This window comes from Leptonychotes weddellii, chromosome 7 (genome assembly GCF_054177405.1).
Source record: "Leptonychotes weddellii isolate Sample4059 chromosome 7, ASM5417740v2, whole genome shotgun sequence".
Taxonomy (NCBI): domain Eukaryota; kingdom Metazoa; phylum Chordata; class Mammalia; order Carnivora; family Phocidae; genus Leptonychotes; species Leptonychotes weddellii.
Window position 1 is genome coordinate 67,060,980 of NC_138375.1, and position 15,136 is coordinate 67,076,115.

General features: G+C 34.7%; 1 long non-coding RNA gene across 1 annotated transcript in view; it reads right to left on the reverse strand.

The window, feature by feature from the left end:
- The window catches only part of LOC115944620 (uncharacterized), a 1,151,228-nt gene that overhangs the window by 137,314 nt on the left and 998,778 nt on the right, over nt 1–15,136 (reverse strand). The gene's annotated exons all lie outside the window — the stretch shown is intronic.

Here is a 15,136-nt window from a genome sequence, read left to right on the forward strand (position 1 = left end):
TTACTTGTTTCAGAGGTACAGGTCTGTGATTCAACAGTCTTACACAATTCACAGTGCTCACCATAGCACATACCCTCCCCAATGTCTATCACTCAGCCACCCCATGCCTCCCACCCCCTACCACTCCAGAAACCCTCAGTTTGTTTCCTGAGATTAAGAATTCCTCATATCAGTGAGGTCATATGATACATGTCTTTCTCTGATTGACTTATTTCGCTTATAATAATACCCTCTAGTTCCATCCACATCAATGAGATACCACCTCACACCAGTCAGAATGGCTAAAAGTAACAAGTCAGGAAACGACAAATGTTGGCGAGGATGTGGAGAAAGGGGACCTTCCTACACTGTTTGTGCGAATGCAAGCTGGTGCAGCCACTCTGGAAAACAGTATGGAGGTTCCTCAAAAAGTTGAAAATAGAGCTACTGTACGACCAGCAATTGCACTATTGGGTATTTACCCCAAAGATACAAATGTAGTGATCTGAACGGGTATGTGCAACCCAATGCTTATAGCAGCAATGTCCACAATAGCCAAACTATGGAAAGAGCTAAGATGTCCATCAACAGATGGATGGATAAAGAAGATGTGGTATATATATACAATGGAGTGCATTCTTTTCTAATCCAATCAGAAAACAAAAATAGTATGCATTCAAATGGAATGACAAAACACATACATTTGTATTTTTGCTCAGAGCTATGTTAATTCTCACATCCTCTGTCATAATACAAAAAGGTCTGGGCCATCTAGACATACCAGAGGACAGCATATTGATCCATTACATCTGTCAGACCATGTTCATGCTAATTGGATAGGATACCAAGAAGAGGAAAATACACACAACTAAAACATGCACAATAATTTTCATATAAATATACAATGTAATAATTCTTAGCAATAAAAAGGAATAAACTACTGATACACACAACATGAGAGAATCTCAAAAAGCCTAATGCTAACTGAAAGAAGCCAGACTGAAAAGAGTACACAGTATATTATCCAGTTTATATGAGGTCCTACAAAAAGCAAAGCTACTTAATGGTAAATGAAACCAGAACTGTGGTTGCCTAGGGATGGCGAGTATAAATTGCCTGGGAAGTGACATAAGGAATCTTGCTGATGAAAATGCTCTACACTCACACAGATGTTTGGGATATATTAGTGTATGGACTTGGGAAAACTCATGAAACTTTACATTTAACATATGTACCTTTCACTTTATGCAAATTACACATACCTCATTAAAAAGTGTGATCACTGTTATTTTCTAGACTAAGATGTCCAGTGCACTATAACTGAATTTCTGAAGAGTGAGATAAGAATTGTACAATAATTGATTTTTCCTCCTTCACTTAGCATATTAGAAAATTGACTTTTTAAAATAAACATTTTAAAAAGGAATAATTCCTTTGAAGATAAATACAGTATAAAAACAACTCACCTTAACAAGATTGAAATACTTTCATTGTTTGAGTGCAGTTATTATCTTGCCCAAATGCAAATTTTCATAGTTCCTTTTCAATGTCTCTGGAGGTCCCCCTTCACTTTAAATGTCTAACTGAGGTAATAAAGAGGACAATATTTTTCAATGTGTTTTTCAGAGGCACTCCAGTAAAATCCACAAGCACTCACAAACAATATGCTTAAAGGCTAATTTATGATTTCTCATCAATAGTTTGTATACAGACAATGCTGGTCCTCCCATTTAATTTAAAATAAATTTAGGCCAAAAAATTGTGAGCAAGCGAAAACAGTCATTAATTATAGCTTCTTTCCTCTCTATGTTTTTAATGGAATATTGAGGAATTCCGAAGAGTGTCTTTAATCCTTTGGTATCTGTTCATTCTTTGAAAGTTTGCTTCTCCTCCTTCTATTAGGTTGCCATTTTGAGAGACTTTTCTCATTTACTCCCTTTTACTCAGAGCTGCATTCATATTTTTCTCTTAATTTACTTGGTACTTGGGAAAATAAGGAAATGTTTGTATTGTAAAGGAAATACTGTTTTGAAATCATCCACTGTCGTGGAAGCTGCAAGATATTTAACATCTAACAAATGTTCAAATACAAACAGAATGAAGAGTAGATTTCAAAATGGTATTTCCATCACTCTTTGAATCATTTATCCTCTCTGTCAGTGCTGACTACATCTTTCTGAATGGCATATGATAGACACTTTAGATATATTGGGAGACTGACAAAACATTGAAGAAGAATATTTAGCTAATCCATCATTCTTAGTAAAATAGACAGCACATTGTCCATATGAAAGTTTAATGGATTTTTAAAAAACTTTCACCGTCAGAATAAAAAAAAAAAATTATACTCTCTTTACCAAAAGATGCCTGTTTAAAATCTGGACAATTTCTTTTAAAAATAGCTCAGGGTAGACAATTTCATTATTTTATTCTCAGTTACTTTGCTTTTCAAGTGCAGACGTTATATCAACTCGGTGAAACAAAGCAAAATATATAATTTAAGAGCCAGAAAAAATGCTAACTCAGCCACTGCATAGAGTTTCACCTAAATGTCCACAGGAAACTTTGAAAGTTAAGTCTGCATTTCTGTATAATTAAAATAGTTTGTTTAACTGAGTAATTTAGTCCTTTGGGTTATTCTGCATTATCTAAAAAGAGGAAATTTGGAATTATTATGAAATTATCTTTAGCTAACAATTACATAGAAAACACATATATGAATATACCTTCTTAGACTTATAGATTATTGGATACAAAATATATAAAATCTTAGAAAGAGTGTATTCTGTGTTTACAGGGATTGCATGAGTGTTAGTTTGTCCATTGCAGTGAAACCTCGAGGTATAGAGGTGTATAAACTCATGAGTTGCATATCAGCTACTCAACATTAATTTGATTAAATGACTATAATGGAGAACTAACAGAAAAAAATATAGTGTTAATGGTAGCCATAAAAATGATTGGTTTACAATTCTGTGGAATTTATGAGTATGCTCTCTATGTAACGTGAAAGAGAGGGCATGAGCCCAAATAGCATACATAACTAGGAGACAGGAGCTCTGCCAAGGGCATACAATCTTTCAGGAAGATGTTTCTTGTTTATCCACTCACAAGACAAGCAAATCTTGAGTTAAGCATGCACATTGTGGTAGTACTACACAGTGGCACTGATTAAGAATCACATTGTAATTTGTTTAAGAAAATAACAATATCAAATTCAAGATGAATATAAAATAGAGCAAGCCAAGATATGATAGTAATATAGAAAGGGCACAATTAATTGAGGCTCAGGGGAATGAAAAGGGATTCATAGAAATGTTAGTGATATCCACCTCAATATGTTATTACTAACAGAGGACACAAAAATTAGATCATAAGATCACATAATCACAAAGATCATAGATCATAAACTATTAGATCGTTAGGTCAATCAATTGATCAACTGATAAACAACATTTATTATGCAGATATATGCTTCTTACTCTGGAAGGTATGCAGAGAAATGTTATAAAAGCAATCTAGCAATAATCAAGCTGAAGAAGACATACAAAAAACTTGTTTGAAAAACATTTTGATAGTAGTATTAAGAAAATTAAAATTTAGAACTGAAGCCCATTCTGCTCGGCTACTAACCATGCAGCAGAATGATAATGTAGTAATAAACATCATTGGGCAGGTGAGTTAAACTCAGTCAAAACCGAAATATCTATATCTATTTGTGAATAAATTAAATCATCTCTGAGTTTTCTTTTTGTTCAAAAAAAAAATTGGCATATAGTCAACACATTTAGACACGGAAAAACACATGGTTCTTTGAAGAGAAAAGGAGCAATAGAGAAGGTGATGCCTGCCTATGAGCAAAACTAGTGCTGTCTGTATACTGATGCTTTATAATGTTGAAATAATTGAAATAACTAGCCCTGGATAAATTTAGTAAGGAAAATAGCCATTTAGTGTAATCTTTTGGGCAATTTTGTAGAAATACAAAAAAAGAGCCATGCTGCTTAGCATTGGAAAAGAGCAATAGAGAGCCCTACTTACTATGGAAAAGAAAATGCAAATTGCTTGAGCTGGATTGAACATTCCAGAAAGACAAGAAGAAATATGCTATTTTTGCTGAAATAGAGAATACAAAGTATAGAAACAATGAGAAGAGATGAGTAAATCGAGGTGAAAACACAGAAAAGCAATCTCTAATTGAGATAAAATTAAGATATCATAGTCTTCTGTGAAGTTGCACTCTAAAATTTTAAGTCCAACCAGCTTGATATTCACCCCAAACTGGTAGGAGAGCAGACCAATTCCAAGTTTAAGTTTTGAATATCTTTCTCTTTTAATAAACAATAAAAGGACTACTAGAGAAGAGTAGAGCAAGTTTAAAGCTTCTCTGCTTGTTCATATGTAATTACTAATTACATCACCATCACCACACACTGTGCATTTAATTACCTTACGTTAATATTGCATTTACACATTGCAATCTTACAACAGGTTGCCTCCCCACTTCTCTCTCAAATAGTGAAAATATGAATCAATAAAATGGTTTGTTTCAGGGAAGAACATTTTTTTTTTTTAAAGATTTTATTTATTTGAGAAAGAGAGTGAGAGTACAAGCAGGGGGAGCAGCAGAGGGAGAGGGAGAAGCAGGCTCCCTGCTGAGTAGGGAGCCCGATGTGGGGCTCGATCCCAGGACTCTAGGATCATGACCTGAGCCGAAGGCCTACACTTAACCGACTGAGACACCCAGGGTGCCCCATGGGAAGAACATCTTCTTTTGAGACCAATAGATATGTGCATATTTGATTATGATAAAGGAGCCTCTGGGAAAACATGAAGGAACTGCGAATAGACCAACTGTTCATAATATAGAATCAGGAATTGGAGAATACAGTGCAAAATAACAAAGGAGGAAGTTTAGCAATGTGGTGGAGACTGGAATCCAAGTAAAAAACATGCCAAATTCCCTCATAATCATAGGACCAAAGGATAATTATTTGAGGAATATTTACCAGTCATTTTACATTGTTTTGGTGACATGCTTGCTTTCCCCTTCTCCTTTAATTACTCCGAATGACTCTACAAATAAAAGAGCCCTTGCTGTAGCATCTAAGAATAAGAAAGGAACAACAGAGATAAAGGACTATAAACATACTGGGAAATGGACATTCAGATGAAAGAGAACAACAGAGCCACAGATGATTAAACGTAAGGGCAAAGGATGCTATTTCTTTGAAAATGGATTGAGTGTGTATTAATTTTCTACTCCTGTATAACAACTTACCAAACTCAGCAATTTAAAAAACATAAATGTATTCTTTCACAGTTTCTCTGTGTCAACAATCTGGCCCAACATGGCTGCTCTGCCTATGGTATCACAAGGCTAAAATCAATGTGTCAGCCAGAGCTACGATCTCATTTGAGGGTTGGGTCCTCTTCAAAGCTCATTCAGGTCATTGGCAAAGTTCAGCTCCTTGAGGTTATAGAACGGATGTCACTCTTTTCTTGCTGGCTGGTCACTGGGGGACATCCTCAACTTCTAAAGCCTGTTTCTTACTACTTTGAATCTCTGAATTCCTCATCTGACCTCTCTACCCAGATTTAAATTGCTTGTGTAATTAATTAAGTCAGGCAACCCAGGAAATCTCCCTTACTGAAAGTCAGCAGTGCCATAAAACATAAGGTAATTACTACTGTGAAATCTCATCATATTCGGGGTCTGGTCCACATTAGAGAGGATGGGAGGGGCACCTCAGTGGCTCAGTCCATTAAGCATCTGACTTCAGCTCAGGTGAAGATCTCAGGGTCCTGGGATTGAGCCTCTTGTCAGGCTCCCAGCTCAGAGGGGAGTCTGCTTGTCCCTCTGTCCCTCCCCCTGCTCCTATGTGCTCTCTCTCTCTCTCAAATAAATAAAATCTTTAAAAAAATAAAGAATATGGGATTATATAGGATATGTACAAAGGGGAGTGAAATTTCATGGACATCTTAGAATTCTCCTACCACAGGTGTTCAACTCCACCTTTTGCTTCAATCTAAAATAACTACACAACCCCCAAGAAGTTGCAAGATGGGATTTTTCCAGACACTGAGAACTCTGTTATGTAGAAGTAAAGACATTTATTCAGTTTTTCAACTACAGTATTCCCATAATGTTTCACATTTTTTGGCTGTTTCTATTTTTAATATATTTGTGAATAACTCTAATTTGAGATTCACTTTCAAAGAAAATATTTTATATGCATCATAGTTTTAAGAGCACAGAATTTTGAAAGAAAATTTTATTTAACTTTTATTGTAATTTTAGGTTTCCCTAGATAACACAGGTATGAAAGAATAAATATCTTCACTTTTCTATGAAGTCAAAGAACAACAAACTTATGATAACGAATTGCAGTTGTGGAAGGACCCCAGTCCTAGAAGATATACTCAAGAGCAGGAGTCAGTAAACTATTTTTTGTAAAGGGCCCATTCTAAATACTTTAGATTTGGAAGGTCAAGAGGCAAAATCAAGTATAGTTAATAAGGACTTATATAAAAAGAAAGGCAAATTTCCATACATTTTTTATTGATAAAATTCAATAGTTTATTGTAAATACTAAAATTTAAATTTCACATAATTTTTACATGACACAATATATTTTTGCTTTTTTTTTCCCAACTATTTAAAAAAGTAAAATCCATCTGTAGCACATTGGCTATACAAAACCATATAGCGGGCCAAATTTAGCTTGTGAGCCATAGTTTATTGAACACTTCTCTAGAGTTCTTATAGAAGTCACCCTTGGTCTTATTAATAGCTAAATCCTTTTTTTTTACTCTCCTAAGAAATCTCTCTGTGTGTACACACACACACACACACTTTAGACTAATTTTATCTTTTTGTTTCTATTAACCTTTGAACTCATAAACTCTCCTACTTATTTCCAAAGTCATGACCCCATAGAATTTCATATAACTAGAAATAGACAAAAGAAATCTCTCTCTATATGGATAAACTACATCCCTAAATGATTTTTCTTTGGTTCCTACAAGACTCAGTTCTATTATCTTTTACAATTAAATTTGTTATGCTATGTGACAATAACAATGGCATCTAAAATTTATGGTGCTCTTACTTTGTGTCTTCTATAATGAATGCATAAAAATTTTTTAATGAGAACAATTGTGGTTTTTTTAAATTTATTTGTCAGAGAGCGAGAGAACGAGAGAGAGAGTGCACGAGAGAGAGCGCGCACAAGCAGGGCAAGTGTCAGGCAGAGGAAGAAGCAGGCGCCCCACTGAGCAAGGAGCCCGTTGTGAGACTTGATCCCAGGACCCTGGGATCAGAACCTCAGCCGAAGGCAGAGGCCCAACCAACTGAGCCACCCAGGTATCCCGAGAACAATTGTGTTTTGTTGGTTTTATTCTTACTACTAGTTCTTGGGCTTCTAACCAAAATGTTCCAGGGTTTACAGAGACAGAAAATAGTTGAAATTGGCACATTGTGCATTTGAGATTAGTAGAAAGAATATGTGCTAAAGTAGTCCTTGATAGTCTAGTTAACCCATAACACTTCAATCATTTTTTTGTGCTCTCAAAATATTTTCACAACATTTATTCACAAATTATTGCCTGTTGGACAAAAAGGGTATTTTTATTTTATTTATTTATTTATTTTTAAAGATTTTTATTTATTTGACAGATAGAGACATAGCGAGAGAGGGAACACAAGCAGGGGGAGCGGGAGAAGGAGAAGCAGGCTTCCCGCCGAGCAGGGAGCCCGATGTGGGGCTCGATCCCAGGACCCTGGGATCATGACCTGAGCCGAAGGCAGACGCTTAACGACTGAGCCACCCAGGTGCCCCCAAAAAGGGTATTTTTAAAGCTCAGATTCAGTAATGATTTCAAGAGATTAAATTATGGTCTATTCACTTTGAAACCATGTGTAGTTAAATACCTTTCTTGGAAAGTAAACACCAATGTTTAATAGAAGCTTCTAATATTAAAAACAGATGAAAACCAGATTTTTATTTTTCATGTCTTACAAAGCAATATTTATGATTACTGTTTTGACAAAGTGGTGCTTCATAAATACTTTTAAATAACATTTTATAGGATTCCAGCAAGGTTCTTGAGAAAATGTTTTAACCCTTTGGCCCTAGAAAAGTTTTCTAGCTTGAAAATGCCTTACCGTCTTTTTATTTGCCAGGGGAGAACTCAGCACTTTTTTGGGAGGGGAGGGTAAATTTCAGCTGACTAAAACAAAGAGATTACTGAAATATAAGGAAAGATAAAGCAAAATTCAGCTGTTACCACCTCAGCCTTGGGGAAGAACTGAAGGACTTCCAAGAGACTGAATCCCGAGAATGAGACAGCTCATGAACATTCTTGAATTTGACAAATCCAGAGCAGCACCTCTCCTAAGAGTAGTATTCAAAGAGGAAATGGGGAAGTGTGGAAGTAATAAGCTAACATCTAAGAAGAATAAAATCACTAATTCTGGCCCTTAGAGAAATCTTCTCTTTGGGGTATAAATACATAGAATCTCTTCTAAGTTGAAAAATTATTAAAGGTCCTATGTACTAACTTGTGTCTTACAGAGTTGTCATAAAAGGAAAAAATGGAACAGAGATTGGGTTGAAAATCAAGGTAATATAGAGCCTTATTTCTATAGTTCCAAAACAATAACTCTAAGGTAGATGGCTTCAGTTAAATATTACTAGTTACCTGGAATATCTTGACTGAATGTACTTTCAAGGGCCTAATTGGTTCCAGAAATGCTGAATAAAATGTTAGGCTATAGAATAACAATCTCACTTTCTGGCCCAAACTAAGTAACTGAGTTGTACTGGGAGGAATAATAGCCATAACTCTTCCTGTATATAGAGAATTTTAAAAGATCCCAAAGCCTTTGTCCTGATGAGTCCCTTCAGTTAAAAAGTTCTTTTTTCTTGGGGCCCATGGGTGGTGCAGTCAGTTAAGCGATTGAAAAATGTAGGTTATCATTGACCTGTGGTTCTTTTAAAAGTGTATTCTGCATTTATATAAATAATATAAATGATCATATCCCCGTTTCTAATCAAAGACTAAAGTATTTAATCTTACCATTTCCTTTATTTTACTGTAGCAAGCTGTTAAGCTTCCTACTTGTTCTTACTCACAATATCATCCAGTATGCTAAACAGAAACATTAGATTAGAGATCCTCAAATTATAGCCTGAATGCTAAATCCAGCTGTGCTTTGTTTTTGTAAATAAAGTTTTATTGGAACACAGTCATAACTTTTTTTTTTTTTTACCATTGTCTATGGATGCTTCTCCTCTACCATGGCAGAGTTGCATAGCTATTAAAGGGATTACATGGCCCACAAAGGTCTAAAGTATATAATATCAGGCCCTTTACAGAAGATGTTTGCTGATTTTCGGTTGTTTCTAATCATCATCAAAGCTATTTCTAAATAAATATACCTAGTGGTTCAAATGTTGATAACTGGAAAACAAATAGAAACCAAAAAACCACTTAAAGAAAACTTTTTGTTTTTTTCATGGGATGTTCAAAGATTGCTTAACCAAAAAGAACATTTTGTAGCACCTTCATAATATTAACAAACTGCTGTCTTAGGTACAATAAGCAGCTGATTTATTGAAAGTGACTTGTGTAGTCAATATCTGGAATGAAACAGCTAGTTTCATCTTGTCCAATTTTTACATTACTCTTATTTTCCCTGAAAACGACATAGCTGAGACACTTTCAGTGAGGCACTTCCTGTAAAATGATCAGTTGTATCTGTCACCAGGAAGAAATGCATTTTCCGTGCTTTACTATAGCCATCTGCATCCTTCATTTTCTTTTAATTCAGTCACTGGAGCCCTAATGATCGCAGCCATTTCAGGAAATGCCATCAATTACAGCAAGGAGCTCATTCAGAAGTGAAAGATGAGTTCCATTCTCTGTTACTTAGAGGTCAGTGATCATTCCCCAACCTCTTCCCAGTGAACAAATAGTACAGTAACTTTCACAGGCTCCCTTCATTTTTCTCAAGTCTGCTGCTTTATGACTTTTTTTAGACCTTGGTTATAATAACTTCATATGTTTGGTGCTGGCAGCCTTAAGACAAGCCTGACCCAATCATTTTCTTGTGTCCATCATGATAAAGTCAATCATATATAATTCTTACTTCCAGGAGAAATGTTTAAAAGAGTAGGTATTATTAAGATGGTATTTAAAAAAAATTCTAAAACAAATAATTGGTAAAATTTATATCAAACGGACTTTAAAATAGTGATCACTTTTCATCTGCAAATTTTCTGTTTTCTCTAAAAATAATCATATCGAAAGATGCAGTATAGATTATACATTTGTGTAAGAATTCGCACAATATTTGACATACGGCCTTTACATGCCCTCTCTAGAGCAACTTTAATAATTAGGAATATAATTCAATTTTCAATATTCAGTTTGATAGCAAAAGGATGTATAGTTAATACATCTACATAAAAACTTGCACACAAAAATATTTATATCAACTTTATATATAATCACTAAAGAGTGGAAGCAATCAAGATATCTAACAATAGGTAAATGGAAAAATTGTGATACATCCATGCAAAGAATATTATTCAACAATTTTTAAAAGTGAGTAATTAAGCCATGAAAAGACATAGAAGAATCTTAAATGTGTGTTGCTAAGTGAGAGTCAGTCAGAAATGGCTACATAATGTATCATTCCAATTGTATGCCATTCTTGAAAAGGCAATAATACTACAGAGATGGTAAAACAATCAGTAGTCGCCAAGGGATCAAGAGGAGGCATAGATAATTGAACAGGTGAAGCACAGGAGATTTTTTTGGATGGTGAAATTATTCTGGGTGACACTGCTTTGGTGACTGTTTTTATTTCTAATAGAGAAAACATAATCTTTTCAATAAGTGGAGCTGGAATATATTCACATGCAAAAAAAATGAGTCTAGACACAGACCTTACACCCTTCACAAAAATTAACTCAAAATGGATCATAGGCATACAAGTAAAACACAAAACTATGAAACTCTTAGAAGATGACATGGTAGAAAACCTAGATGACCTTGGGTCTGATGATGACTTTTTAGATACAACACCAAAGGCACAGCCTATGAAAGAAGTAATAGATGAGCTAGACTTCATTAAAATTAAAAACTGCTGCTCTGCCAAAAACACTGTCAAAAGAATGAGAAGACAAGCTACAGACTGGGAGACAATATTTGCAGAAGGTACATATGTTAAAGGACTATTATCCAAAACATACAAGGAACTCTTAGAACTCAACAATAAGAAAGTGAACAATCCAATTTTAAAAAGAGGCAAAGACCTTAATAGACACCTCACCTAAAGAAGATATATGTATGGCAAATAAGACTATGCAAAGATGCTCCACATCGTATGTCATTGGGCAAATGCACATTAAAACAGCGAAATATCCCTATATACTATTAGAATGGCCAAAATCCAGAACACTGACTACACTAGGTGCTGGTGAAGATGTGGAATAGGAACTCCCATTCATTGTTGGTAGAAATGTGAAATGATACAGCACTCTGGAGGAAACATTGGAGGTTTCTTATAAAACTAAATATAACTCTTACCAAATGAACCAGCAATCACACTCCTTGGTATTTTCCCAAAAGAGTTGAAAATAGGTGCATAATGTAACCTGCACATGTTTATAGCAGCTTTATTCAAAACTGCCAAAACTTGGAAGCAGCTAAGATGATCTTTAGTGGTGAATAGATAAACTGTGGTGTATCCAGGCAATGGGATATTATTCAGCACTAAAAAGAAATGATCTGCCAAGTCATGAAAAGACATAAAGGAATCTTAAATGCATATTACTAAATGAAAAAACCAATCTGAAAAGTCTAAATACTATATGATTCCAAGTATATGACATTCTGGAAGAGGAAAAACTATAGAGACAATAAAAACCTTGTCAAGCATTGGCGCTGGGGAATTAATAGGTGGAGCAAAGAGGATTTTTAGGGCAGCGAAAATCCTCTACATGATACCATAATGACTGATACATGTCATTATACATGTGTTCAAACCCATAGAAAGCACAACACCCAAAGTGAAACCATGTAAACTTCGGACTTTGGGTGATTATTGTGTGTCAATGTAGGTTCATCAGTTGTAACAAATGTACCACTCTAGTGGAGAAAGTTGATAATGTGGAAGGCTATTCACATGTGACAGACTGCAAGGGCTATAGGGGAAATCTCTATATCTTCCCCCTCAATTTTGTTATGAAACTTAAACTGTTCCCCCAAAAAAAGGCCTTAAAAAATAGCACCTTATTCATTAGTATATAAGATTTTTCTTCTAGGGGGTGCCTGGGTTGCTCAGTTGTTAAGCGTCTGCCTTCGGCTTAGGTCATGATCCCGAGGTCCTGGGATCGAGCCCCGCATCAGGCTCCCTGCTCCCGGCGGAGAGCCTGCTTCTCCTTCTCCCACTCCCCCTGCTTGTGTTCCCTCTCTCACTCTCTCTCTGTCAAATAAATAAATAAAATCTTAAAAAAAAAAAAAGATATTTCTTCTAGAATTATATACTTATTAGACTGGCTTTCATTTTATCTGAGAAACATTGATTGATTGAGACTTCAATTAAATGTTGGCATTCAATGGCAAAACATTATTCTACATTGTATTAAAAAATAAAGAGGAAATACTAAATTTGGAAATAGCTGCATATTTCTTTTAGAAGAGAATTTGGGTGCTTGCAAAGGCACAAAAGTTAGTTTTCTAAAATATAGACCAAAAAATTAAGGTAAAGCCTTGTAAAATCAACCACAGAGTGCTGAGTACATCATGGTATATTGCTAAATCAGTTAAATTACTGACTCGGTAATAGTTTAAAGACTTTAAGATTCTTATGGAATTAAAGCATCCAAAAGTTAATAAACACATTTTCATTTGATTTGGTGACATATATAAATAAGATAATTATTTTATTAATTTAACTGTCTTGATTTGTTTTTAACTAATCTCTTCATATTCTTCTCCTATCCCTTCCATTTATTTCAAAATTAGTATCAGCTTTAAATAAATAAGTCACAACCTATCTCTAAAATGTAACTGCAGTCTATATAAATTCTCACTGATAAATTAATAGAATAATTCTGGAAAATCAAACACCATACCCTCACAACAGAATAGCAGAACTTTATTAGTATTAAATCTCCCCAAATTACAGAAAGCCTATTTTCCTAAAAAATAAGGACCTCTAATCATACTTTTAACTTAAAATGTTACTAATACCAGCCTTTCTTAGCTTTAGCTACAAATAGCATAAAAATAGCTTACATTTTAGAAGAAAAAAATATAATCATTTGACTATATCAATTTGTTCTCCCTGAATTTTCTTCCATTTGTTCTTGGGGTAACTTTTCACAATCCTTTAGATGAATAATTTATTTGATATCATTAGTTAATAATTTACTATAAAATTTCCTACATTCTATAGAAATAATAGGGATAATAAGAACTGTGAAAATAATGACTGTGTTTAGGATTGGGTTAAAAAAAGTAACAAATTTTATTTTTAGTTCAGAAAATGAGTCCCCAGACATTCAGCTATTTCCAGAGTGATTGCTGGTAAAGAAATAAACTGGGTTAGAACTCCAGCTGACTAACTACTATATTCAGCACTTCCACAATACAGGCTACATTCATAATAAATGATTTTAATTTAAATGTGATTTCTAACAAGAATAATCTCACCATTCTGACTTTATATATGTTAGTTCTTTAGGATAATAATTACTTCTAAGAATTAAAAACTTTGAACCTGCTGGCATAAACTTTATTTCCAGCACAACACAAGATGAAGCATTTAAATTCAGCAAAGTCAGAGGTATGTATAAGATTATCACTTTCTCACTTTCTCTCAATCTCCTTCCCCATTTATGTCTCTCTCAAGTTTTGAATAGTTAGCATGAATGTTAGGAAACAAAGTTAGATATTTTAGGACATACATTTATATTCTCATTCTTTCAAATTCTCACTCTTTCAATTTCTCACTCTTTCAAAAATACTGTTAACTAGAAGCTAGGAAACATAAAGGTGTCTAACTCCTGCATCCTGCCCTCAAGGGGATGACAGTCCAAAGGCAAGATAATGACACTTATACGTAAGTCCTACATGAGACATAAAATAATCTAAGCCCTCCCAATTATATATTCATAAAGAGGGTGATTCAGAAGACTATGAGAATTCATATAGATGATGGGATTAGAGAAGGCCACACTGAACCTATGATGCTTAAATATGTTTTCCAAGGTTTATTAAATCAGTTAAACAAATAAGCCATTGGACTGAGGCTGTGGCAGCCTATGGAAGCAAGCCAAAATCCAAGCCCATAAATGCTTCAAGTTTACAAAACTGAAACCAAAGGACAGTCAACCACAAATAGCCAACTAGGCTTTAGGCTGTAGTCAATCCCAACCAACATCCTAACCACTTCTGGTTTGATAACTCTTGATTCAAATTGATTTTTGCTCAAATAAACCCTTGAAATTTTAAATGCCTCAGTTAATCTTTTAACAACTTAGATAGGATTTACAGAAAATTCTGGAGAACAAGAAGGAAATTCTAGACAATGATTTCCTCCTGAGCATGGAACTATATATGACAGGTACTTTGGGGTACATATGGGAAATAGTTAAGAATTCAATTTGGACTACATAGAAAATAATGAATAAAGGTAGAAAAGCAGCTCATAGTCTTATTTAGCTAAATACTGGCAGTATCATCAAAACAAAACAAGTTTTTTTTTTTTAAAGATTTTATTTATTTATTTGACAGAGAGAGAGATAGCGAGAGCAGGGACACAAGCAGGGGGAGTGGGAGAGGGAGAAGCAGGCTTCCCGCCGAGCAGGGAGCCCGATGTGGGACTCGATCCCAGGACCCTGGGACCATGACCTGAGCCGAAGGCAGACGCTTAACGACTGAGCCACTCAGGCGCCCAAAACAAAACAAATTTTAATGGAAAAATATAGAGGGATTTTCCTAATTTCTTTTTGTAGATTTTGTTGTTATTTTCTTGCCTTCTTGAATGATCCTATAAACTATTATCTCAAATCCTTGGAAACACAAGATTATTACAGAGGCTAAATAGGGCATTGTTTCCTTAATGAGAAGAGAAACAAAA